General features: G+C 46.9%; 1 protein-coding gene and 1 long non-coding RNA gene across 4 annotated transcripts in view; one reads left to right on the forward strand and one right to left on the reverse strand.

Moving 5' to 3' along the window:
* EEPD1 (endonuclease/exonuclease/phosphatase family domain containing 1) overlaps positions 1-26011 on the forward strand; it is a 287236-nt gene that overhangs the window by 14505 nt on the left and 246720 nt on the right. For all 3 annotated transcript variants that reach the window (XM_078059456.1, XM_078059457.1, XM_078059458.1), the window contains one exon: positions 22714-22909. The gene's annotated coding sequence lies outside the window, so the exon portion shown is untranslated. Of the gene's footprint in view, positions 1-22713; positions 22910-26011 lie in introns of those variants that run through there.
* LOC118541448 (uncharacterized) lies at positions 16608-21671 on the reverse strand. Its single transcript, XR_004920118.2, has 3 exons — positions 21115-21671; positions 19676-20418; positions 16608-16790 (listed from the first exon to the last, which is right to left on the reverse strand). It is a non-coding gene; the product is annotated as an uncharacterized LOC118541448 (long non-coding RNA).

The raw sequence follows: 26011 nt of genomic DNA on the forward strand, positions 1-26011 counted from the left end.
CACTCTCCTGTCAGTCTCTTCCAGGCAGGTGCCTCATCCGGGCCCCTAAGCTTTGCTCTCTTCTGGCCAGTGAGGTCTTTCCCCCCCTTGGCTGCCCAAGCCGTCTGCCCTCAGTAACTCCCTGCTCTTGTCTTGCACCCCCGCCCTCCCAGGGCCGGTAGCCACAGCCAGCGCCATCCACCCTCCATCTCGCGTATCCTCATAAGTTTTCTTTGAATTTACCAAGAAAGGCGGGACCTTTGGTTATACCCACTTTACAGATTCAAGAAATAGAGAGTTGGAGAGTTGCAGTTAGAACTTTAGTTTGGGTGTTTTGTTTTGTTTTGTTTTAAGATTTTATTTATTTATTTGAGAGAGTGAGTGAGAGAGCGGGCACAAGCCGGGCGGAGCGGCAGAGGGAGAGGGAGAGGCGGGGCTCGATCCCTGGACCCTGAGTTCATGACCCACGCTGGAGGCAGACGCTTCACCGACCGAGCCCCCAGGCGCCCCGCAGTCAGAACTCTCAAGTAAGACTGCCTTCTCTCGGCTCTGCCACACGCCAGGCAACTGACCCTCTCTGAGCCCCACTTCCCATCTGAGGAACAGGGACAAGCATCCCTGCCTTTCGGGGTCGTTTCAAGAACCCGGTGGGGGAGTGCTGGCCGTGGTGTAGAGCCTCACCTGTGGGAGAGCCTCAGTTTCCCCGTGACGAGGCCTGCCTGTCAGAACGTCTGGTTCTAAACCACACAGGCTTGCTCCGCCGTGCTGCCTCCCCCGAATCGGGACTGCTCAAGACCGAATAACACCACCGGGAGGCCTTCAGGCCTCAGCACGAGCTCGTCCAGGCCCCTCTCCGGGACCTGCGTCTCCTTCAGGATGCTCACGGCAGCCAGGAATGTGCCCCACCGAATGCAACTGCAGCCTTTCTCACTGCCGTTGCTAAATATATAGGACACCCTGTGCTGTACAAGTAGTGCGTCTTCATCACCATGGTGATCAGCACGCTTCAGGCTCCAAACGCATTCCTCTGCAGCCTGCGTCCCAGGGACAGAGGAGCCAGCGAAGCTGAGTCTGCTAAAGGAGGGTGGCCCGTCCCCCAGTCTCTGCGAATTGAGTGACCAGGGCGCTGCCTCTTGCCCGCAGGAAGGCCAGCCTTTGGAGACTTTCCTTGTCAGCCTCCAAAGCACACATTTCCATCACCTAAAACTGATTCAGGAACTCAAGCTGCCAAGAGAAGGAGACTCTACAGATGCCACCTGGAAATCTGGGCTGAATCAGAGGCTGCAGGATTCACCGGGGGCATCCAGAAGGCGCAGGCTTGCTGGTGACAGAAAACATCCCAGAAACACCCACAGGAATCCTCTTTTGGAAGGTTCTCCGAAGGATGGAGCAAAAAACAAAATGTAGGGGCCTCCAGAGAGCCTCTTGCTTCTAAGGAAATTGTGAGACCAACAGTTCCTCCTTAAGGCTCTTGGGCTCCTCGGGCCCAATTGAATCAGAATCTTGGGGGTGGCCGGTGGGCTGTGATGGGAGTTTTTTCCAGGTGACAGTCCACAGCCCTGATGGAAACTCCAGGTGAGGCTCTGAGGATTATCACGTGCTTGAAGGAAGCTACCAGAATTGGGAGTTTTCTTGAAGGGCCAGCAAGGAGGCGCTGACCTCGAGTGGGGCAGGATCGTTTGTGAACGTGCTCCTGATATTGAGAAGGCCTGTAGGGCCACAGTCCCTGCGAATGAGAGGGGAGTTAGGATTTGGGGGTGGGGGGTGAAGTTCTGGTAGGACAGCGATGGTCTCGGGCAGTCGCGCCCTTGCCTGGGGCTCGGCGCTTTAGGGGACCCTGCTCTGGCCCCAGGAGTCCTCCGGAGCTGAGAAGACCTACTTGCCCAGAGTCTGCACACTCTTTCTGAAACCATGCCCTGGTTCCCTGGGATTCTGGAATACCCACCCAAGTGCCCCGAGCCTACTTCCGGACGCGTGAGACCTCCGCCCTGGGTTCACCTTCCCCAGGGAACGTGGTGCATCAAGTCGTGCTCCCAAGGGGCAGCCAGGGGGTGGCTGGCTGCCAGCTGCTGTGGAGAGCCTGGGCTGAGCCGTCCAGACACCCACAACTCACAAGGCCACTTGCGGTAAGAGACGGGCGGTGTGTGGTTGAGATGGGCCAGGGGCCCGGGACCTGCATTTGTGTTCACGCTCCACAGCTGCCGAGGGCAGGGCTGGCGCGTGCCCCTGATCTTAGAGAACCAAGAACTCAGCTTCTCTCTCGAATGCGTTAACTGTGTTCTCCAAATCACCCCCTGTATGCCCCCTGCTCTCTGCCGGTGGTGCTCCCTCTTTGTCTGCCTCCCGCTCTCCTGCCCAGCCTTCCAGGCTCAGCCCAGGGGTGGGCCCCTCAGCAAAATGTCCTTGGCCTCCCCAGGTGGAGTCCCCCCAACCCCTGCCCCAGTGCTCCCAGTACTCCCAGTACTATTGCTTGTCTGCTGCCCCCATTCTGGGCACAGTCACTCTAACCTGCACATGGGGGCAGAGGGCTGCTTCTCTCCTCTAACACTGCACCCGATTTTCCTGTGGGTCCCAGCCCCTGGCCACCACACCTGGCATGGGAACACCACTTAAGGCCTGGCTCATGAACTGGATTCAGTCATTTTGGTAATTATGGGAGGAAGGCTTTGGAGGCCTCCTCTGATATTTACCCCAAACTCTGGTTTCGTTTGGAAAATACAGTGCTTGTTCTGAAGGGTCAGTTTCTTCTGTTGAAGTAAAGCCTGGGTGTGGTACTGATCTGCCCTGGCATTTCCAACCTCTGAGCCGCCCTCATGTGTGTGGAGACTCCCCCACCCCGTGACCCGCCACCAACTACATGGAGAAGGCTGGACAAGCAGGTGCGTCCCTGCTGCCAAAAATCCAGGGAGCTCGGCTGCCTGGGGAGGAGGTGAGCGCGTGCCCTGGTTTGCCCAGGATAAGCTGTGTGTACATCTGCTGTTCTGGAATGATTATTAATAGGGCTCCTTTCACTCTCAAAAGTGTCCCATCACTTGATAAGATAAATGATGGGGCCTCTGAGCAGCAGAATCCGTGTCACACTGCCAAGCTCAGCAGCCTGAACATTTGCACTGTTTTACTTGAGTTCTGGGAATTCTTAGATTTACTGTATTCTCAGAACGGTTGCAGGAAGCAGGAGGGATTTTCATGGCCTCATTAGGAATCCTAACTGGTTCTCTTTAAAATCCAAGAAAATGGTTATAAATATCCTGTGCAATCCAGTGGCTCTCAGGCTGTGTTTCCAGAGGACACCGATGAAGGAGTCCTAAGTCTGTCAAATAAGGATGGCTGTGTCCCATGTCACAGGGAAATTATGAGTCAGTGGACAGAATGGACTCAGATTCAGTTTCTTCTCCAAGTTTTTGTATGCCTTCAGGAACTGCTCCTGCTTGCCAGCTGGTGGATAAATACACAAATGCTAAGTGAATATGAATTTTTAAAAATTCAAGAACATGTTTAATAACTTACATATTTTTAATGAGGTGAGAATTGCGGCCTACCTGGAATATGGTCCTGTTTTCTTTTGGTAAAATTAGTTGTAGCTTATGCGACAGAATTTAGCATATCAACATGTCCTAGTGCTTCAGTATGAAATTAGCATCGAATATTTGTGAGTCCTGATCAGGGGCAGGCAAGAGCTGAACGAAGCCTATACATAAATGTTTCATCCTCAACCCATGAGGGAGGGGCTATGGCCACCCCATTCCATGGAAGAGAAAACGGGGGCTTTGGGAAGGAAGAAAGCTTACTTCGGGTCTTATAACTTCCAGGTGCTCTGCCACCTAAACTCCTCTAACATCCTCCTTGAAACGTCCTCAATACTCAGTACAGAAAAAAAAAAAAATTCTGTCATTTGACTTTTGCCCTTTGGCCATGTTCCATAGCAATTAGAGAAGGCTCCTGAAGCTTCAGTGGTATCATCTGAATTTTCCTTTCGACTCTGAAACAACCTCTTGTTTTGCTAGAGTTTTTCTGTTTTGTTTTTCTTTTAAGGGGTGAGGTTAATGAATCTGGAGAAACCGAGGCCATCTCCCATTAACTAAGCTGCTCATCGGTTCAGGGACCTCTCCAAGCAGAGAGCTCAACAGACTTTGTCCTGGCCTGCTCCTCAGAGCTCTGTTTCTTTCTTTTTTTTTAAATTTAATTTAATTTTATTATGTTAATCACCATACAATACATCATTAGTTTTTGATGTAGTGTTCCATGATTCCTTGCTTGTGTGTATAACACCCAGTGCTCTATGCAGAACATGCCTCTTTAATACCCATCACCAGGCTAACCCATCCCCCCACCCCTTCCCCTCTAGAACCCTCAGTTTGTTTCTCAGAGTCCATCATCCCTCATGGTTCGTCTCCCCATCCGATTTCCCCCTCTTCATTTTTCCCTTCCTTCTCCTAATGTCCCTCATGCTATTCCTTATGTTCCACAAATAAGTGAAACCATATGATAATTGACTTATTTCACTTAGCATAATCTCCTCCAGTCCCATCCATGTTGATGTAAAAGTTGGATGTTCATCCTTTCTGATGGCTGAGTAATATTCCATTATATATATAGACCACATCTTCTTTATCCATTCCTCTGTTTCTTCCAGACCCCCCACTTCAGTCTGCTTCCTCCTTTTCTTAGCTTGCCTGAGAGGGCGCTCCGGGATGCTTGTAATCAGGTACATAAAAGGTGCTCAATAAACACCGGTTTTAAGGATGAATGGGTTAAATGAGGGAAGCCATGACTCAACATCACTTTCACCAAGACTGAACTGTTGCATTTTGCCCAATCCGCTTGCTGTGGGTTTCTGAATGACTGCCAGGAAATCGAATCTCTGTGTTCTCTGGCTGATGACAGGGAGGAGATCCACGGGTCGTATAAAGCTTCCCCTTGGTCCTATGACCTCGTCCAGACCATTGGAAGGTGGAGGAGGGAAAGTTACCTGTCTGTACTCAGCCTACTGAATCTGCCTTTCACAGCCAGGCTGCTTTTAACTCCCCACCGAGCCTGTCCCTGCTTCCTACATTTGCCGCTGTGGCACCGCGCGCTAACGCTCCTTACGGGACCTGGCGGGTCCGCGACCCCAGGAGGCGCAGAGCCGTCTGCCCCGCCCCCTTCCCATTTGCCTCACACTGAGCATGCTCTGCCGGTCTCGTTTCTGTGATTGGCAACAGGCCACCTGCGCCTGGAAGACTTGTCCTGCCTCCCGGCTCTTGGGGGGAGGACACAGAGAGGTGGCTGACCCCACCGAGATGCTTTTCTTGTTCACACAGAGAGTGCACTTACTGCCAAAACTTCTGAAGGCCTTTGTGTCCTCCTGTGGTGTCAGAGCGTGAACACACTTTGCATTCCAACGCCGCGCTTTTCCTGGAAAGCTCTGGGCTTTCTCTCCAGTGCTGGTCTCGTTTCCTTTCAGCTCCAGGCAGGATTACAATGGATGGTATCTTCTGGCCCCAAGGCTTTCTCCCATCCAAAACCAGAGCCTAGGTCACTTCCCCCCCCCCAACCCCCCCCCCCCCCCCCCCGCATGATTTTTAAGTAAGCTCTATGCCCAGTGTGGGGCTTGAACTCACCACCCCTGAGATCAAGAGTCACATTCTCTACCGGCTAAGCCACTCAGGCACCCCTCCCAAATGATTTTTAAAATAATGTTTACTTTTTAAAACAATGAGAACAAATTTATATAGGGACGCCTGGGTGGCTCATTCAGTTAAGCATCTGCCTTTGGCTCAGGTCATGATCCTGGAGTCCTGGGATGGAGCCGCCCATCAGGCTCCTTGCTCGGTGGCGAGTCTGCTTCTCCCTCTCCCTCTGCACGTCCCCACACTTGTGCTCTCTCTGTCTCTGTCTCTCTCTCAAATAAATAAATAAAATCTTTAAAAAAAAGAAAAATTTATGCACACACACACATATATACATACATATTCATGGAAGGAAATTTAGAAATCCTGGAAACAAAAAGTCTACCACTACCTTACACTAATATCCAATGGCATTTTGCTCCAGATGTGTCTAGTCTTTTTTTGTTCAATCTGACTGCTTTATTGATTATTAGAAAAAAATACTCCCGATAGCCTTATAATAACTATACTATTAACTATTGATTCATTTTTTATGCATTCTCACCATCAAAAAATTTTAAATTTTGTAGTAATTTTAGATTTATAGAAAAGTTGCAAAAATATTTCAGAGTTCCCACATACACTTCACCCAACTGCCCGTGTTAATGTCCTACATAACCGTGGTACATTTGTCAAAATTAAGACATTCACGCTAATGCCATTCTACTAACTAAACCACAGATCTTATTTGGATTTTTACCAGTTTGCCCCCTAATGTTCTCCTTTCTTTTTTTTTTTTAAGATTTTTATCTATTTATCTTAGAGAGCACAGGTGGTGGGGAGGGAGGGGGACAAGCAGACTCGGTGAGGAGCTCTGGAGCTCGGAGCCCAACTTGGGACTGAATCTCAAGACCCTGAGATCACAACCTGAGCTGAAATCAAGAGTCAGAAGCTCAACCGACTGAGCCACTCAGGTGCCCCCCTCCCCCACGTTAATGTTCATTTTCTGCTCTAGGACCACATCAGAACACCATGTTTATGTTTCTGTAATCTTCTCGACTCTGTGAAAATATCTGTCTTTCCTTATTTTTCATGATCTTGGCACTTGTGATAAGTACTGATCAGGTGTTTTGTAGGATGTCCCTCAATTTGAGTTTGTCTCACGATTTTCTCATGATTAGATTCGGGCTCTAGATTTGGGAAAATACCACAGGACTGAAGTCCCCTTCTTACTGCATCACATTAAAGGGTCTTTTTGTCTTCGTTAATGTGTATATTCATCTAATTTTGATAAAAACAGACCATCTTTCCATATCATTATGGGTTCTACCACAGGGATGGAAAGTAACCCATCAATTACGACAGTGCTCCAACCCAGATAAGACCTCAGAGTCCCTCCCAACACAGCCGTCTCGGCAGCCTACTTCAGAAGCCTATACTATACTGAAACATTTTGCCAGTTCTGTTCACATCATTTTTTAAAGGCTGCAAAAGTTTAGAGAATGGTTGTATCCTGATGTGTTTTACTAATCCCATATTGGGTCACTATCGTTTTGTTTTTTTTTTCTCTTTCCTTTCTCTAATTCTTAAAGGAAAGAATCCTAGTACTATTTATTATTGGATCAAAATGAATAGATATTTTTTAAGACTTCTGATGTATGTTTTCAAATTGGCTCCAGAATATTTTCATGGATATATATCCCCAACAGCAATGAAAATGTTTTCCTAAAACTTTGTCAAAATTCACTATTATAACATAAAACAATAAATAGAAAACTATCATTTGACAGTTAATATCTTTTTATTGTTTTTATGTGTATTTCCTCAATTACTGTAGAGATTGAGCTTTCTTTTATAGGTTTACTGGCTATTTATATTTAATATTTTTTAGACTATGTACAGATGTCCTTTGTCCATTGGGAGATGTTAGCATTTCCTAACTGATTTTTAAAGAACCCATTATAAATCAAAACTATCCATCACGTATCATATTTCTTGCAAAATTCTCCCAATCTGAAAGTTGTCTTTAAATTTTGTTTGTCGTGTTTTTAATGTACAGATGTTTTAAAGTTTTGTTTAGTGAGGACCTAAGTTCAATTTCCCCCTGAAATGAACTGATCATCCCAGCCTACTTTATTAAACGAACTTCTCATTCTTCACTAATTTAAGTGCCATGTTGTCAAATATTTAATTCTCCTATAACTCGAGTTTTCTTTCACTGGTATCTATTTCATTCCATGGAGTTATGCACAAAATTCTGCACCTCTACTGATGAACATCTTTTGCATAGCTTTATAATACTGTTTAATGTTACGTAAAACAAGATCCTTTCGTTATCCTAAAAATTCTAGCTATTTCAATGATGCTTTTTTTCTGATAAATTTTAGGATTATTTAGACATGTTTTTGAATTTCCACAGGAATATTTATTATTACAGTAAGTGTATGCTATGGATTAACTGGGGGGGAAATTGCTAGCCTTACCATATTCAACCTTTAATTCAGTTAGCTGGTCTTCCACTTTGTTCACATCTTTTACATCCTTTTGAGAATAATTTTGCTTTTTTCTGAGTTTTCTGTCTTGGATTCATTAGTCAAATGTTAATTTCTCAACTGAAACAGTAACAAGAAGTAAACTTTCCAGCAGAATGTTTTTTTAACTTTGTCAGTGTGGGCTGGAGATAAGGAGGAAAATGACCAAAAGTCCTTGTCAAAGGAGAGGTAATTTGCAATAATTTGCAATTTGACAGAGTGTGGCCGATGGAGCCAGACAGGCTTAGGGTCAGCTCCCAGCTTCACATTCACCAGCCTAGGGTTTACTCCTATGGGCCTTGCACCTTGTCTGTGAGATGGGGTAGTGACCCTGCAGGAATGTTAAGACTGGAGCTTGTGAGGGCAAAGTATCCAGTAGAGTACCTGGCACATTCAAGTGCTCAATAAAGGGTTTATTTTAAAAAGTCATTCCTCATTTTCCCTCTCCCCCACCCCCAGCTCTAGGCAACCACAAATCTATTCTCTCTTCCTGAATTTGCCTATTCTGGACATTTGTTTAAATGGAACCATACAATTTATGGTGCTTTGTGTCTGGCTTCTTTAGCTCAACGTTCTATTTCCAGGGTTCATCCTTGTGGCACCATGTATCTGTATGTCATTCCTTTTTACGAACAAATTTTTCTGTATAGATACACAACATTTTATTTATTTATCAGTTGATGGACTTCTGTGTTGTTTCTACTCTTTGGTTATCATGAATAATGCTGCTGTGAACATTTGTGGACAAGTTTTTATGAGGGTATAGGTTTCAGTTGGTTCAAATGGTAACTTTAGGTTTAACTTAAGCCAGACTGTTTTCCAAAGTGGTTGCAACATTTTATATTCCTACCATTGGTGTATGAGGTCCCCATTGCTCCACATCCTTGCCAACAATTGTTGTCTTTTTATTTTAGCCACTCTAGTGGGTCTGAAGTGGTATTACATTGTAGTTTTGGTTTGCATTTCCTTGGTGGCTAATGATGTGGAGCATCTTTTCATGTGCTTGTTGACCATTTGCATATTTTCTTTGGAGAAATGTCTATTCAGATCCTTTGCTCATTTTTTAAATTGAGTCACTTAGTTTTTTTTTTTAATTATTGAGTTGTAAGTGTTCTTTATATAGTCTAGATACAAGTCCCTTATCAGATACATAATTTGCAAATATTTTCTCCTATTCTGTGGATTGTCTTTTTACTTTCTTATGGTGTCAAACTAGCTTTAGCCAAAGTTGACTTTTATTGGAAAAGCAATTTCACACACAGATGTCTTTATTGGTCCCCTTTCATTTCTCCATTCTTTCCTTCTCTCTCTACAGACAGACTTCACTGCTTTGTCTGAGCTAACCTGCCCAGGCTAAGACCAAATGCATTAATCCCAATCTCAAGCTCCAAAAAGAGAGAATCTGATTGTTTTCATTTAGATGAACTGTGGCCAGGGAAGTCACTGTCAGGTAATGGGAGGACAGCTCTAGGGGATGATTGAGGGCTGAAAATATACCCCTAAAGTTTTCTATTATCAAATTGAGCATGTCCCTCCACATTTTTGCACCTTTCTACAACAGCTTTCTTTGTTTTGGCATCACTGTGTCTGTGATGATGGGATGGCTCAGACAAGAAAGCCATTAAAGCTTTCCTCCTCCCCTCCCCCCACCACCTGTGTGCAGGCAGTCATTCCAACCACCAGTTGAAATCTGTAGTGTGTCAGATATTATACTCGGTGCTGAAGATCTGGGTATAACCCCAATACATTTTGGGGCTCTATATGGCTCAGGTTATGTACTGAGACATTTTAAAACACACAGTTTATAATTAAACTTAATTAAAAACAAATTGTGATTTTTAAAAAGGATTTTATTTATTTATTTGACAGGGAAAGAGACAGCAAGAGAGGGAACACAAGCAGGGGGAGTGGGAGAGGGAGAAGCAGGCTTCCCGCCGAGCAGGGAACCCGATGTGGGGCTCGATCCCAGGACCCTGGGATCATGATCTGAGCCGAAGGCAGATGCTTAAAGACTGAGCCACCCAGGCGCCCCAAATAGTGATTTTTACCTGCAAAAAGAATTAAGAAATATTGATGGGGAACAAATCCATAACTCTTCAAACCCTTTCAAAATCTCTTTTCTTTCTTTTCTAGCAGATAGTAGATGCCCCAGAACATCTCACTTGTCAAATTCTGTCTGAACTTTTCCCGATGCCTAGTTTCCTTCTGTAGCTCAGGGCCTGTTTCTCTCTACCCATGTTTCCAGTGGTATTGCAAACATTTTATAACTTGGTCAGTAAAGACTAAACACTTTTCAGGGGGTGGGGAAAAGGGAAAATATGAGTAAGCAAAGTGAAATTCTCTTCAGCTGGTTAAGGGTGGGAAGAGAGAAAGAACATAACTCTATCATACAGAGGTGAGTGGGACCAGGTACTTACCCTGTTTGGTAAAGTAGCCTGACAGGAACACAGATTAAAAGCCAGCAAACCTCTTCTTGGTATGGGGGAATATATCAGGGAAAGCCACACAGAGCTTTGAGGGGTATGTCAAAAAGAGTAGCGGTCTCAAGGGGGTAGAATCCATCACATGGTCAAAGCATGACTTGGAGAGGAAGTTTTATTGCTTCTGATTTACAAATGGGAAACATTAGGTCACGGGTAAACTGCAACTTGCGTGTCTATTACCACCCAACTAATAAATGGCAGAAGTAGAACTAGAATCCTCCGCTGACTTAAAGACCACGTTTTTAACCACCGAACCACACTACTGCTCTTAACAGAAACATCACTTTCTCCAAATCTTACTAGCTGTGTGCAGATCATGGGTCTCAACCCACAGAATACATTGGACGTCACAATGACTGTGGTGAAGGAGGACTGGACTCTAATTTCAACACATTGTTATTTTCCATCTTACCTCTGGAACGGACAAAATAGCACAGAAGTTTGGCTTTTTTCGCAAAGAACTAAACTGGAATTTGAAAGAGATTTATGGTGGCCTGACAAGGAAGCCTGGCTCTTTCCTCACGGGACACTGTCTGCCTCCCGCACAGAAGCAGCCTGCCTGGCGACTGTTTGTAGCCTGCCCACCCTCCGTGACTGCCAGGAGAGAGCACTTCTCGGACTTGAGCTGCTGAGCATTTCAGACTGCTCCTGGGAAAAGTGTGCTCTGATGAATGGAGCAAGAGTAGCACAAACCTCATTTGAAGGATAGCTGTCAAAAGGCCATCCATCCATCTATATGTTTAGTCGTGATCTTTTTGGATTTTCTAATCAACCAAACTTGGAAGCTTGCCTGTCAATGCTGCCCTGGAGACTCTACTCAGTCTCCGACCCAGGAATCAAAGCAGAGCTCCGTTCCCTGCCAATGCACCGTCTGGGATGCCGGCTGGATGCCCGGGGCTGGGAATGTTATTAGATGCTTGATAAATATTTGTTGAATCTTGCATAAATTCACTTCCTGAAACCTGCTCAGAGATGGTGAATGGGCAGAGGGAAATGAGAAAAAGTGCCCTTCTTTCCTCCTAGGAGATTGATTTAGTTATTGTATTAGAAATAGACATGCAAATTTGCATGTGCTCAGAGCTGGATAGAAATCCATCCATTAACCCAGATAAAATTTAACATATTCCATAACTCTTCTTGCTATCATTGGGTTAGGTTTTTAGGGATTCAAAAGTGACATATTTATAAAACTGATAGCTAGAAAAACTCCAAAGTGGTCTAAGATCTATCTGAACAAGGAGAAGATACGGTCTTGACCCCCAAGGGGTGCACGTGAGAAATGCCAAATCATCCCCCCTATATATACTATCATGAAGAACAGCGGTCCTATGGGAGTTTGGAGGAATTAAGAAGTTGGGAGGGGGGCACCTGGGTGGCTCAGTCGGTTAAGCATCTGCCTTTGGCTCAGGTCATGACACTGGGGTCCTGGGATCAAGGCCTGCATTGGGCTCCCTGCTCAGCCGCGAGTCTGCTTCTCCGTCTGCCCCCCAGCTTGTGCTCTCTAGCTCACTCTCTCTCTCTCAAATAAATAAAATCCTTAAAAAGAAGAAGAAGTAGAAGTAGAAGTAGTAGAAGTTGGGAGGAATGAGATCATTTGGGCTGAGGGTGGCCAGGGAAATTGTTCATGCAGGGGACCCAACTGAGCTAGCTAGGCTCTAAGGGAGGCTTTCTGGAGGAAGTGTCTCTGGAACTAAATCTTGAAGAATGAGACAAAGACAATGAAGGATAATTCCAGGCAGAAGGAACAGCATGAAAGGGTTTCGGGAAGAGAAAGAGGCTGGGTTTTGCCCCGGTACGAGCTCTTGGGGATGAGGCCATGACAGCGCGAAGGGCAGATCACAAAGTGTTCTGTAGACTTGGTTGCCAGAAGCACCAAGCAGAGGCTGGAGGTGGGGGCCGTGCAGTTCCCTGATGCGAGTAAATAGCGATGAGGGGCTCTTCAGCTTTGAGAGTGGAAAGAAATGAGACAGATGGAGAGACCTGTGGATACTTCGGGTGTCGGTAAGAGTCCGGGGTAAAAATGGTCTATGTGTTTGTGGGCTCAGTCAGCTGGCTGTGGCAGCTGGAAGTGGTAGTGACTAATGCCAGATGCCAAGGGCTGTGACGGGGCTGAGATTTCCCCAAGCTGCAAGGTCATAAATTAGCCTGCCACCATGTAGATCCTGACAGAAGACCCAAGACTCCTGAGTCAGGGACCAGAGACCTTATTACTCATGGCAACAGCAGGATCCAGAGTGTCAGCTGTCATAGCTGCTTCCTGAGCCCCAAGGCCCACAGGGGCTGTGCAGAAACTCCCACACACAGTGGGTTGCCCACAGGAAAGGAATGGTGGGCCTGGGGAGCCCACCACCTTAGAGCAGGCCGACCTTTGTCTAGAAGGAAGACATGACCTCATCCCTCAGGTGCTTGCTGCAAACACAATGTGGGGAAACAGCCTGGGACCAGCTAAAGAAAGCTCAAGGCCCCTGGCGAGATGTGTAGGAGTGCCAGCTAAGAGGAACGAGGATCTGAGTTCAGTTCCCCGCTCTGGCTCTAGTGAACGTAGGCAGCTGACTTAACCTCTCTGAGCCTTGGTTTCCTCATAGACAAACTGAATACTAGAGTTTGGGGGAGGGTTAAGTGGGGTCGTGTGTATACAGTATGACACGAGAGCTGGTATACAGTGAGAGCTCAGTAAACCGTATCTGCTGGAGTTCTCATTCTCTCACACACACTCCAACATTTCAGGGCCTCTCTTTTGCAATTCTGAAACCTTCTATATTCAGTTTCCATGTGGTTGTCCCCACCAGGTTCTGCCTTTGCCCAGCCTCCTCAGGCTGAAACCTCTAACTGGACAGTGCAAAGGCCCAGAGCAGCTATCCTCCAGAAGCTGCAGCCGTGAGCTGCCCCCTTCCCTCCAGAATCATCCTTAGCCCAGCAGGAACCACCTCAGCCAGGGGCACCCAGCCCCTCTTCAAAACCCAGCTAATGACTGACAGACTCTGAGTACAAAAGTCGGGCCTCCTTGTCTCATTGTGGAGTCAACTCCATGTGACAATTCTTCTTCCAGAGCTCCCTGTGGGAAGGCCGAAGCTAGACACCAGCTGAGACCACATCCCTGCCTTACCCTTCCTCCCTCACTCCCCTTGTCTTGAGAGCACCCGCTCAATAAATCAAGTGCACTGAATCCCTGCCTCAGGCTCGTGGCAGCTCCTTGGGAACACGGCTCAGTCCTGACAGTCTGCTTAGTTCTTGATGTGGGCTTCACCTCAGACACCGTCTTTCAGGACTTGGCTCCATGCTGTGGAGCCCTCGAGGGCAACTCTTGCTCCCAACCCCAGCCCCCAGGTCTCTGGCACAGGGAGAAGAACCAGAGTCCTGCTGGAACAGGAGAGGAGTTGAGATAATACTCAAGTCATGAAGCGTCCAACCCCTCCTCTGACTTCTCCAGGCCGTATTTGCACCCATTCTGCCTGCGAAGTTGCTGCTCTGTGTTTGACTTCTTTTTCTGCCTTCTCATTTGGCTATGAGCACCAAGGGGGCAGGAAGTACAACTGAGGGGTGGCCGCATCCTCAGCATTCAACCAGGGCCTGCGCACAGTGGGTGTTCAGCAAACATTTGAGGAACTGCCTTTACCCAGAGCGAAAATCCGTGATAGCCAGGACCACCAAATAAAGTAGAGGGCAGATGGCCAAAGTGATGGGTCTGGGAGGGACCCACCAAGAGACGGGCTCCCCTGGGAGGACGGAAGATCCCAAAGAGAAGCAGTTGCCAATTCCTGGGCGTAACGTGTGCCAGGCATGCTGCTGTGGGTGCTCTGTAGATGCTCATTTAGTTCTCAAAATTTTCCTTGGTACATGCTCTTCTCCCCATTTTATTGAGGAGGTCATCCACGCTCAGCAAAAGTAAGTAACCTGACCAGGATGAAGCGTGAGAAAGTGGCAGAGCCCGATTTCGAGCCCTGGTCTGGCTGTTCTCTTTCCCCTCGGACAGGGTCTTAAATAACCTCTGGGAGAGTGTGGACTTGCTCTTCCAGGAATCTGAGTCCCTACGGATGCTGGCGCTGGGACGGGCTGGCTGGCGGCGGAGTGGCAGGCCAGCTGCACGGGCAGCCGGATGGAGGTAGACAGGAAGTTGGGGAATAAATCTCTTTTTTTACTGGAGCCGACAGTCAGGAGCATCTCAGCTGCCACGAGGAGCCAGCAACAGAGGCTGAGCTGATGCAGCAGACTGTCCAGCGTGACGCAGAGAGGCCAGGTTGGGGGCCCCGATCTGCTCCGGCCTTCTGGCTCTGGGCGGGCGGGAGCCCTGGGCGCTGAGCAGTGTGAGTCCCGCTGGGCTCCATTTCTCATCAGCTGACGGACCGGGCTGGCTGTGAAGCTTTCTTCCAGCTCTGAGTCCCTGGTTCTCAATCAGTGAAAGGTCTGATGCTTCCCATCCCTCTTTGCTCCTCTCTGTAAATCCTGGGCTGCCGACCAGAGATCCAAGTCCCTCAGCCCAGCCAAGGCGACAGAAAGCCTGACTTTCTCAGCCTTGAAAAGAGCTGACAGGCTGTTCTCTGGGCTCCCCTCTGCAGGCGGCATTGACAAGGGCTGGAAGACGGGGACTTTGGCACGGGAGCCTTCTCGAGTTGTTCCACAGAGGACCTCTTCTCTTTCCCAGGCATGGTGACAAATACTGCTGCTCCCTCTGGCTGGAAGGGCCAAGGGGGTGTGGACAAGGTTCCCATGCCTGGGCTCTTAGGAAAATTGCAAGCGAAGGAAAAAATGCACATGGGCTTTTGGCTCTGCTTCTTGACCTGACGCCAGATGGCCACTAGGTTCAAAATTACATCACTATTGACTATCTGAGTAATTTCTCTGTTTGACCGTCTTGAAAGAATAGCTACCTTGGCAACAGATTGTTATCAGTTCCTTAATGATTTGGGCTGAGGAACAAGTTTCCTTTATGCTGAAAACCAGTGCCCCGAGTGCTGGATCTGCTCCCCACCCCCCATCACTGAGCGGAGGCTACAATGTTAAGAAACGGAGCTGGGTTTGACAGCCAGACTTGTCTGCTGGGCAGCAAGGGCCAGGTCCTCAGAGCTGGGGTTCCCGGCGTCACCTGCCCTCCCAGCATGGGCTGCTCAGCGCTGCAGGAAGATTTGATGTAACTCATCCAAGCATTGCCCCAAGTGCAATCACCTGCGAGTCCTGCCAAGGCCACTGGGGGTCTGGTTTCTGATGCTTCTGCTCTCCCTAGTTTCTTGCTACATCCCTCTCTCACTCACTGGATGCCATGCATTATCCTCTGAGCTTCAGATGAATTTAAAAAGCAGGATGGATTATCCAGGAAGTATCTTTAAAAAAAAAAAACTAGGAGATTCACAGCAAAACAGTTGGCAGAGAAAGGTGCGGCGTGGTTTCTAAGGGCCATGTGGAGTTTAGAAGGTGGGAGGGAAGTTGAAGGTGAGGAAATGATGCTCAGAAAGTTGAGGGGGTTTGCCCAAAGCAGCACAGCTGCCAAATGGTGAGGCTGGGATTTGAAGTGTGCCTCACTGCCCTGCAGGGGGTAAAATAATGGGCTACATCAGTGAGAGTTAGTGGAACCCTGAATGTGCCTTTAAAAAAACAACTCTGCATAATAGCAACTATCTCCACGCCTTTGATCATGCAGGGGATCACGAATGCTGGTGAATGAATGAGTCATTCTGGCTCTGAGGGACAGAGCTACCCTGCCTTCTGACTTTTGATCTCGGGCTTCAGGGAGAGAAAAGCTTCCAAGCTCCGGCAAACCTCCCTAAAGCCTCCCAAAGGCTTCCTGCAGGTAGCAGAAAGGCTGCCCAGGCCAGCTTTTCCAGCTTTGGCTGAAAAAAGGAGGTTACATTCAATCCTCTGAATCCAGGGAAGAAAAGGCAAGGGGGACTAGAATGATTAAAGGCCAACTATTTTGGGAGCTATGCTTTACATATGTAATCTCATTTCTAATTTACCATGAGCCTACAGGTAGTTATTATTGTGCCCGTTTTACGGATCAGAACACGAAGGTCCAGAAAAGACAAAGAATGTGGGTTAATAGAATGAAGCTTTTATTGTTACAGCAGACACTGAAATACAGACATGGTCTTCATCTTATAAATACCTTGGGTTGGAAGTAAGGGCACTCACCAGGGGAAGCAGCGGCCACATCGGCAGAGACCAGCACTGGCAGAAGATGGAGAGGGAAAATTCTGCTGCTTTCAATAACGTAACTGAAATCGGAAAAAGGAGTTGCCTGTTTTTACAGGAAGGCCGGTACCTGGGGCCCCCTCCACAGTCACTGCAGGGCTGTGGCAAAAGGCACAGGCTGGAGCCAGACCACTGGGGTGGGAACTCTAACCCTAAAAGTGCCCTAACCAAGCAACCTCGAGGCAAGTCACCTATTGTCTCCAAACCTCAGTTTCTGTATCTGTAAAGTGAAGATAATAACAGTCCCACCTCTTGGGGTTACATGAAGCAATTCCTGTGAATATCGAAATCACTTAATAAATAGTAGCTATTATTATAATTTTTCCTTTGAGGGATAAATGGAAAGCTACTTTTAGCAACAAACCTGCTGTCCTGTATTTTGTTATAAATGGCTCAATGAGGGGCACCTGGGTGACACAGTTGGTTAAGCGTCCAACTCTTGGTTTTGGCTCAGGTCATGAGCTCAGGGTCATGAGATCAAGCCCCACGTCAGGCTCTGTGCTCAGATCGGAGTCTGCCTGAGACTCTCCCTCTCTCTGCCCCTCTTCCCTCTCTTAAATAAAATACATAAGTCTTTAAAAAAAAAAAAAAGCTCAACATTCTGCTCAGTTCATGTCAAATGCATTTTCCACATTCCATGGAATCTCTAAATCCTTGAAATAGTTTGAGTGTTGGAAGTGACCTTTGTTTTTGTTGTGGTAAAAAATTTTTGTTTGCCTTTAATTGGTTTGAAAGGGCAAGATGATGGAGGGTGGGCGTGGAAAGTTAGGAGTAGGCAAGAGAAGGGGTGAGGAGGTCCTGGATGACTGGTTGACTCAGTGCCCCCACCAGCGCTGGGAACTCAGAAATGACAGACTACTTCCTGTGTGGCCCCAGTCCCCACTGACAAGTAGCACTTTAAAACTCTGGATTGAAAAGAGAACAATAAACAGCAGTCTGGAAAGACTTCTGACACAAGAGCTAATTCCTCAGCAGAATCTAGACCGTCAAATATGAACGAATGCAAAACAGGAAGCAGTGAGAAAAATGACCTCTGTGTTCAAATAAGAGAATATCCTGGCATCCCTGGATTTCATGTTAAGAAATCAGGCCTTTACCCCAGACTGTGGTGCAACTTGAACAAAATGCAGTCGGTACGCAGAAACAGGTCACGGTTACAAGCTCCTGGTCAGCGGTTTGACGTAGTGGCCCAAACGTGAATTTCTCAGCCTCTTTGTGGGTGAACTTTTTGTCCCTCAGTTTTTATATGAAACCGATCAAATCTCAGGGCTGTGAAAAACCTTTCCCTTGTCAAATCTCCCAGTCACAGTTACATCGTGAGACAGAGAGATTTTATTCCTCAGGCTTTGTCTTGGAGAGAACACCAGATTGTTTGGGGAGAAACTGCTTGATACTTCTCTTGGGAAGGAGAGGAAGGCCTCAAAGCCATAGTCAAGCGCTGAAGTAAAAGGGACAAGAGAGGCTTGTGTTTCTCCTCAGAGGGACAGGGGGACAGTGAGGGAAGGGGTATGTGGAGTTGGTTCCAGCCTCACCACGCCTTTTTTTTTTTTTAATTCCAGTGTAGTTAACACACAGTGTTCTATTAGGTTCAAGTGTACAATAGAGTGATTCAACAATTCTCTACATTCCTCAGTGCTCATCACAGTAAGTGCCCTCCTGATGCCCTTCACCTATTTCCCCCATTCCCCACCTGCCTCCCCTCTGGTAACCTTCAGTTCTCTGTGTTAAGAGTCTTGTTTTTTGGTTTGTCTCTTTTTTCTTTGTTCATTTGTTTTGTTTCTTAAATTCCACATGTGCGTGAAATCATATGGTATTTGTCTTTCTCTGACTTACTTATTTCAGTTAGCATTATACCCTTTTATTTAAAGATCTTATTTATTTATTTAAAGAGAGCACGGGGCGGGGCGAAGGGCAGAGGGAGAGAGAGAACCTCAAGCAGACTCCCCGATGAGCATGGAGCCTGATGCAGGGCTCGATCTCACAACCCTGAGATCATGACCTGTGCCGAAATCAAGAGTTGGACGCTTAACTGACTGAGCCACCCAGGCGCCCCAGCATTATACCCTTTAGATCCATCCGTGTTGTTGCAAATGGCAAGATTTCATTTTTTTTTATAGCTGAGTAATATTCCATTGTGTGTGTGTGTATCCACTCATCTATTGATGGACACTTGGGTTGCTTTCGTAATTTCCCACCACGCTTTTATATTCACCACAGTGGCTGATTTCAGGCCGTGCTCGGTGTGGGTGAATTTTTAAATTTGTAGGATAGAAACCGGCAAAGGGGCTGAGCTCTGCACCGGAGTGATGTGTGTGAATCCGAGAGGGCAGGCCGTGCGCTGGAGGGGCAGCTGGAGATTCCTGTTAGTTACCCACTGGCCACATTTGCCATCCCAGCAGCACCTCTGAACACGGCGTGAGGTCCCACTCAAGAGTCTGAGCTGCAGGGGCGCCTGGGTGGCTCAGACGGTTAAGCGTCTGCCTTCAGCTCAGTTCATGATCCCAGGGTCCTGGGATCGAGCCCCACATCGGGCTCCCTGCTCAGCAAGGAGCCTGCTTCTCCCTCTCCCACTCCCCCTGCTTGTGTTCCTTGCTTTTACACTCTCTCTCTCTCTCTGTCAAAAATAAATAAAATCTTAAAAAAAAAAAAAAAGTTTGAGCTGCAGGCCTGGCGACTGGAGCCAGCAGTGAAGACTACAAGATTATCATCGACTACCACCAAGCAGGGCTTTGTGTTTTCCCAAGGCTCTCGGATGGTCAGAGCTCCACGCCACTCGGGCCACTTGACCCAATGCTCCCTCTTTCAGATACATTTAAAGCAAACTTCCAGTTCACCCCAGAGCCATATTGCATGGGCTGTTTGGGTTTGAACTGGGGCGGCAGTGATGAATTCAGCGAGGTATACATACCAACTTCCTTCTGAAGGCGTCGAAGCCTCGCCAGCTTTTCATTGGCTGTGCATTCCTCCAACGCCGACTCAAGATTCACCCAGAATTGCATTTCCAGGTCACCACAACCTAGTCCCAGTTACTGGTGTCAGTCAGTAAGAATTTAAAATCCCAGCCTGGCCACTTTCTCATTGTGTGGCCTTTGGCGGACCTATATTAATTTTCTTAACTGAAAATGAGAATATGTGAGAAGTGTTCAGCAAATGTTTGGCACATAGAGTATCCTTAAGGAACAATAAGTTTTGGGAAAGTTTGAAGAATCTCAAACCATGAATAACTCATAAATAAGCTGACATCTACGTACTATTCATAAAACAAATGGATGAAGTATGAATTGATTGATAAACGACTTAAAATTTTATTTAAATAAAAAGTATTTACTGCACGAAAGGGTTCCTCTATAACTTTCCAAAATTGTTCACCTCTAATTGCATTCAAATCTTCCTAAAACATGGCTTGTGTTGTATTACTCTCCTACTCAGACGTTGTCATCTTTCTCTGTGCTGGCTGGACGCGGGGCCACCGCTATAGCCTGGCACCCTGGGTCCACGACAGAGACAACCCCGCGCATTTATGAAGCTCTTCTCATCACATCCCCGCTGCAGGCACGTTGGTCAACCTGCTCGTCTGAAAAGCATGCTCTGTCATCCAGAGAGGGGGGCCGTCCTGTTTCTTCAGCCACCGGACTTGGAAGAAGTTAGTCACTAGAAGGGGAGTGAGAGGAGGATGGGCTGAGTGGAGACAGGCCCCTGGATGAGGGGTGGACACGAATGGGGGTCAGGTGGGGAAGGTGGGTCATTCCCAGCAGGGGGAACAGCCAGAAATGACTGCCGGTAATGAAGAAATGAATGCAAAAACGAGGAAATACAGCTACAAGAGCAACAATTTTGGCGAGGGGTCAGAATCCTACATGTTTTCATGGCCCATAATCTCTAGCCGCCCTGGGTGGGGTCTGCCAGTCCCGCTTGAACGTTCTCCTGTTCTGCACTGTAATCTTCTTAAGCCACTCTAACGCTTCAGTAAAGACAGTAAACACACTGTCTTGTGCCAATTGTGTTTGAGAGAATAAAGGACGGGACCTAGGAGGGGTGAAGCTGACCTACAAAAGGGGCCCAGCGCAGAAAAGTCTGGATCATCAACAGCGAAGCCTCAGTAGTATGGGAAAAGCTAGGGCGGTGACAAGCAAACCTCAACCCCAGACATTCCCATTTTCCCTGTTGGCTTTCCCCTCCGTCTCCCCGCCCCTCACACCCTCCGTCTCCCTTGTAATTTGTACTCTGTTTTGTTCTCTTCTGTGAGAATGAAGGCCCTGGATGTTAATCCTAAAGTCATTTTGACATTATCTAGAAGCAAACTCAGGGCTCCCATTTGTCCCCCCCTCCAGTCATTCACTGTGTAACCTGGTCTTGGTGTCGCCTTCCCGCTGAAACAGTCCAGGAGTCTATGCTGATTTTGCAAGAATAAATAGTTGTGGTTCAAATGTCTTGCTCAATTTTTCAGATCTGGAGATTTTGCCACATAACCTTTCCAATGCCAAGAATTCATACCCCTGAGGCTTTCCTCTCATCATTTAAGATTTTCAAGAAGATAATTTAGCCTCAGTACTGGTTGCCAGATTGACAGCCTTAAAAACAAGAGGTGAAATCCAATCTGGATGGAGCCTGTGCCCGTTGTCTATTTTTAGGGAAAAGATTATTCACCCATATGGCTAGCTGGGAATAGAGTGGGGGTGGTGTAGAGATTTAAACTGGCCTTGACCCTAAATCTCCTGCTCTCGGTGGGGGGGGGGGGAGGGGAGGAGTAGAGGGTGGAAGGGACAGGAATTGTTCTCGGTTTGGGAGGCGTGCAACCCAGAGTTTCCCAAAAACAATTGGATACTTTGCAGAGTGATAAAAATAATCCTTCCTTCTAAAAATAGCCCCCCTGGAACCAGAGTCCTGGATTTAATTACAGTCACTATGTGCTGAGCATGTACCAAGGTACCGAGGCCTGAGCTGCTTCTTTGCAGATATCACCTGGTGCAAACCTGCTCTGACCCCATGAAGCAGGTACCTCTATCCCTGGGGAGAAACAAGCACATTGAGGGTCTGAGCAGAAAATCAAAGCCAGCTCATCACTTAACCTCAATGGTTTCTGTTTTCCTCAAATGTCCTCGGCCAGATGTTCCCACACCTCATGTCACAGCAGAATAAATGGAGGAGCTTTAAAATATCTATATCTATCTATATATATATATATATATATGTCAACTCCTGGGACCTGCCTCAGTCCTGCTAAACCATGAAGTTGGGTAGGGGCAGAAATATTTTTTTTAAGTTCCTGAGATGATTCGGATGGACGGGCCAGTTTGCGAACGGCTGTCTGAGCTGCAGATGGGGACAGGGTGATGTCAGGAGTGCTCGAGGCATGCCACCTCCCTGTTCCTTCAGGCTTGGGCCCTCAGTGTCCTCTCGTTACTCTCTCAATCCCTCCACTGAGCCAAATTCCCTCTGACCTCGGAGCTGTCCAGTCCACCCTCACGTCTCTACTTGGATGTCCCCTGCTCATGGAAGTCAACCCTGTCCACCTGCATAGTGTGACAGATCTCTGCTCTTTTCTCTTAGAACACAGCACAATCTGTAATTATACATCATGGGAATCTAAAAAGTTGGTGGTGGTCTCATCTGTTAGTAAGCGCCATGAAGGTGGGGACGAAGTCCATTCTCCCCCAGATTGTACCTCCTGGGCCTTCGATACCTGAAAGGGCGGGGGCGAGTGACAACCTGGGAGGATTCAGAAGCCAGGGAAGGGGAGCGGAATTCCAGTCCTGGTTTTCAGCTAATTACCTGCACGACAGTTTGGCGAGCCCTCCTCCTGTCTGAGATGCTCTCTCCTCACCTGATAAGAGAGGGTTTTTTTGCCTTTTGGGCTTTACTCTTTGGAAGCCATGGAGACATAGAGTCTAAGAAGATTCATGGAAAGTAAGTGGCCTTTTTTTTTTTGTTCTCTTTTTTTGGCAGATGCCGACGTTCTCCTGCTGTTTGCGCTACAGACGCGCTGTAAATGTGTTTCTGAGTGAACTTCTGCATGTTCCTGTGAGATTTTGTGATCTTCCAAGTGAACAACCTGGCAGTGCCAACATTGATACTGAAGAAAAGAACTGCTGGAGAATTCTCATGCAAGGTTCAGTGATAGTATGGAAACACGACCACGTCTGTGAGTCCACACGGCAGAGACTCAAACAAGGAAACTTCTCCCACTCGAGTCGTAAAATCATTGTTCCTTCTTTGTAATTGTTTTTGGCATTCTGCTAACAAGCACTGACAGAATGACTCGTTGATCTAGTTCGGTCTTGTCTTCTCTGTGTGAATACGGTTGTGTGTATTTGTGTCTTTGTGTTAATCCTCCACGTAGTATTTCCAAATAACAGTGAAGACGGAGTTACTCTTCTAAAGGGCTTGCTCTCATTGTCAGCCCTGGGGGTTTGTCCTGGGAAGCCTATCAGGGCTGAAACTTCACCAGCAGAGATAGAAGAGGTTCCGTTTGCCCTCTTGTCAATCCAAGCCCACGTACTGGGAGCATTAAGAGAAAAGCAGAAAGAGGATGTACGTTGAACATATTGATGTCCTTCGGTTTTGTGGATCTGTTGAAACTCGCTGCTATGGCCGGTTTGGTTGGTGGTGTTTATTATCTTGGATTTGCGGGCTCTGCACTTGCTCCTAAAGCAGCGTGTTTGTCTGTGTGTACTGATGGCTGAATTCCCATGGGAGGGGTGGGCAGCCCTCGCTGCTGCTGACAGGTCCAACCCCAGCCTTCCCCAGGTGTGCTCACCACGGCCCACAGAGCACGTAAGGGCACAGCTATCTTGATTCTGTTTTGCAAGTGCTATCTTTGTGTTTCCTCATTTTTCTTGATAATGTTCTTGTGCCACCATCACTAGGACCCGGCGATTGTGCAAGGCAGACGATTTGCCTTTATTTGCAAAACATGGAATTGCGATGGATGATGGGACTGTGTCGTTCCCACACAAGGGACTTTCAGGAGGGCGGAGTAGCTAGTAGCTGTAATTCAAAGAGACTGTCTTTGGTCTCTGGTTCTATAAATGTTCTAGAAAAAAATAATGCTTCAGAGACTCATTTGCATCACGGTAGCAAAACTCAGTATAACAGTATAACAAAATTCAGTTCTTCAATAATCTAAAATAAGAATCTAAATACAGGCTTGTTTTCTTCATTTTCGCAATGAAGAACTTTGCCATGTTCGTTTCACCACAATTCCGGCAAGTTCCTGCCCATAGCCCATTAGAAGGATCAACTTGCCTCACATACCTCAGGGAATTCAGCTGATAAAATCAGTTGAACTAACCAAGAAGTCAAATGCTAATGTTCTAAAGCTCTGCTTCCCTCTCTTTGTCGCATGTTGTACTACATAATGAAAAGATGTCCAAGACGTCAATAAAGTAATAGTATTTTTTATGGTGGCATGCAAAATAAAGTACGCTGTCTGTGATAGGTATGCCCTATGTTTTTGAGTTCTATGGAGTACTAGAAACTAACATCATAGAAAAACAGTTTAATTTAAGCGTGTTCATGCAAATCTGAGGAGGCTTAAAAAGACATTAATCCTCGAGACAAAATGTCTGGTTCACTTATGCTCCATATGCTGGACTGTCCTTGCAGAAGCTTTCACAGTGCTGGATGGCTGGTGTCAGAAATCCGTGACAGCCCATGATGAGTCTTATATAGTACATAGTACACGGTTAAGGGTATTGTATTGCTGTAAATTTGGTTTGGTAAAGCTTTGCTTGATTTAGAGGTTGAGAAGTGTTCTCTTTTCAACGAAGTAATTTCCATGGTGAAATGGTTTGGAGTGAAGTGACATAAAACAATTATTTTCATCTAAAAATCTATTATATCACAGCTGTAATTCGAGGAGAGAATGCTGTGCTTTGGTCTGATTAGTTTAGAGATTTGGTGATTTTTCCTGGGCACGTTGTTCTACTTGGAGAGGTCACACATCTCTCGGCCACGTACACAAACACATGCCTTCAGCCTCATACAACTTTGCTTCCTGTCACTTATCTTTGAGGCTGATTTCCAGGCCTTTCCACTAGGGTAGAATGTACCTCCTCTTCCCTGAACAGCAGCCCCTCCCCCAACTGCCACCAAGTCCACGTCCTCAGAAAACGAAACTAAAGACTCCACTGTGCAAATCCTCACGATCGCCCATCTCACATGACAGTTCTTCACCTCCAGGGAGACCAAGCTAAGAGACTCAATTTAATTTGTTTGAAATCGCCAAGTCAAATACAAGCAAAACCCCCCAAAATGAAGAGGAGCAGTTACACGATAGAGGTGCAGAATATTCTTTCTCAGGTCGGCAGCCGTGTTGAGCAAGCCCTGGATCTGTTGGCCCAGGGAGCCCAGCTACAGAGGTTAGCCCCCCAGGTGACCCTCCGGGGCTGGGCTAAACTGTCTGGCTACTCCATGTCTTGTATGTTTGATGCCTGTGGCTGAAACACATCTGACACCCCTAATTAATGCAGAAGATCCCAAAGGGGCATTGCCACAGAAGCTAGTGCCTGGGGCCGGACCATCTGAGGGTCGTTTTCCATGATCTCTAGTGTTGGGCTGTCCTCATGGCTGAAATTCCACAATGACAGATTCGACCTTCCTTCCCTGGTATAAAGTTATCCTCGCTGAGAGAAAAATGATACGTTGGGTCATTCCTTTACCCCAGCACCTCACTGTTATGCTGAGGAATGATAGTCGTTGTTTCAGAGACCTCTGTGTCTTGCCATCTATCAGCCTGTCCCCAAACTCTGTCTCCAAGTTCCCTGATTCTTTTGAGTAATTCGGGTCCCAAGATTTGGAAGACAGCTCAGTTAAGAGAAAAATTCTCAACCATAAAAAATTAAAAAAAAAAAAAGGAAACCCAAAGCAATTAAGGCTTTAATTTTTTATGATCCATGTTTCTATAAATGTAAATGACTAATAGACATCATGAAATATTAACCAGGTCAGTAATCCAGGATTATGTATGATGCCAAATTGCTCCCTATTGTCAATGAAAAAGCTATCAGGCAGCAGTTTCTGAAAACAAACACAAGCTTCCAGATGTCCCAGCAGGGGAGTGGAAGCGTGCTCAAGGCCTCATTTTTCATAAGGGCCAGTCTTGAAAGGATCAGAAGGCAACTTTGGACTCCATGGCAGGGCAGAAAAGAGGGTGGGGGCAGGAGGATGGGAGTCAGACCTACAGGAAATCTATACAGGGCTGTGATCTGATGTAGCAGGTGTCTTTGTAGAGGGGACACCTCTA

This window comes from Halichoerus grypus, chromosome 12, assembly GCF_964656455.1.
Source record: "Halichoerus grypus chromosome 12, mHalGry1.hap1.1, whole genome shotgun sequence".
NCBI classification, from domain to species: domain Eukaryota; kingdom Metazoa; phylum Chordata; class Mammalia; order Carnivora; family Phocidae; genus Halichoerus; species Halichoerus grypus.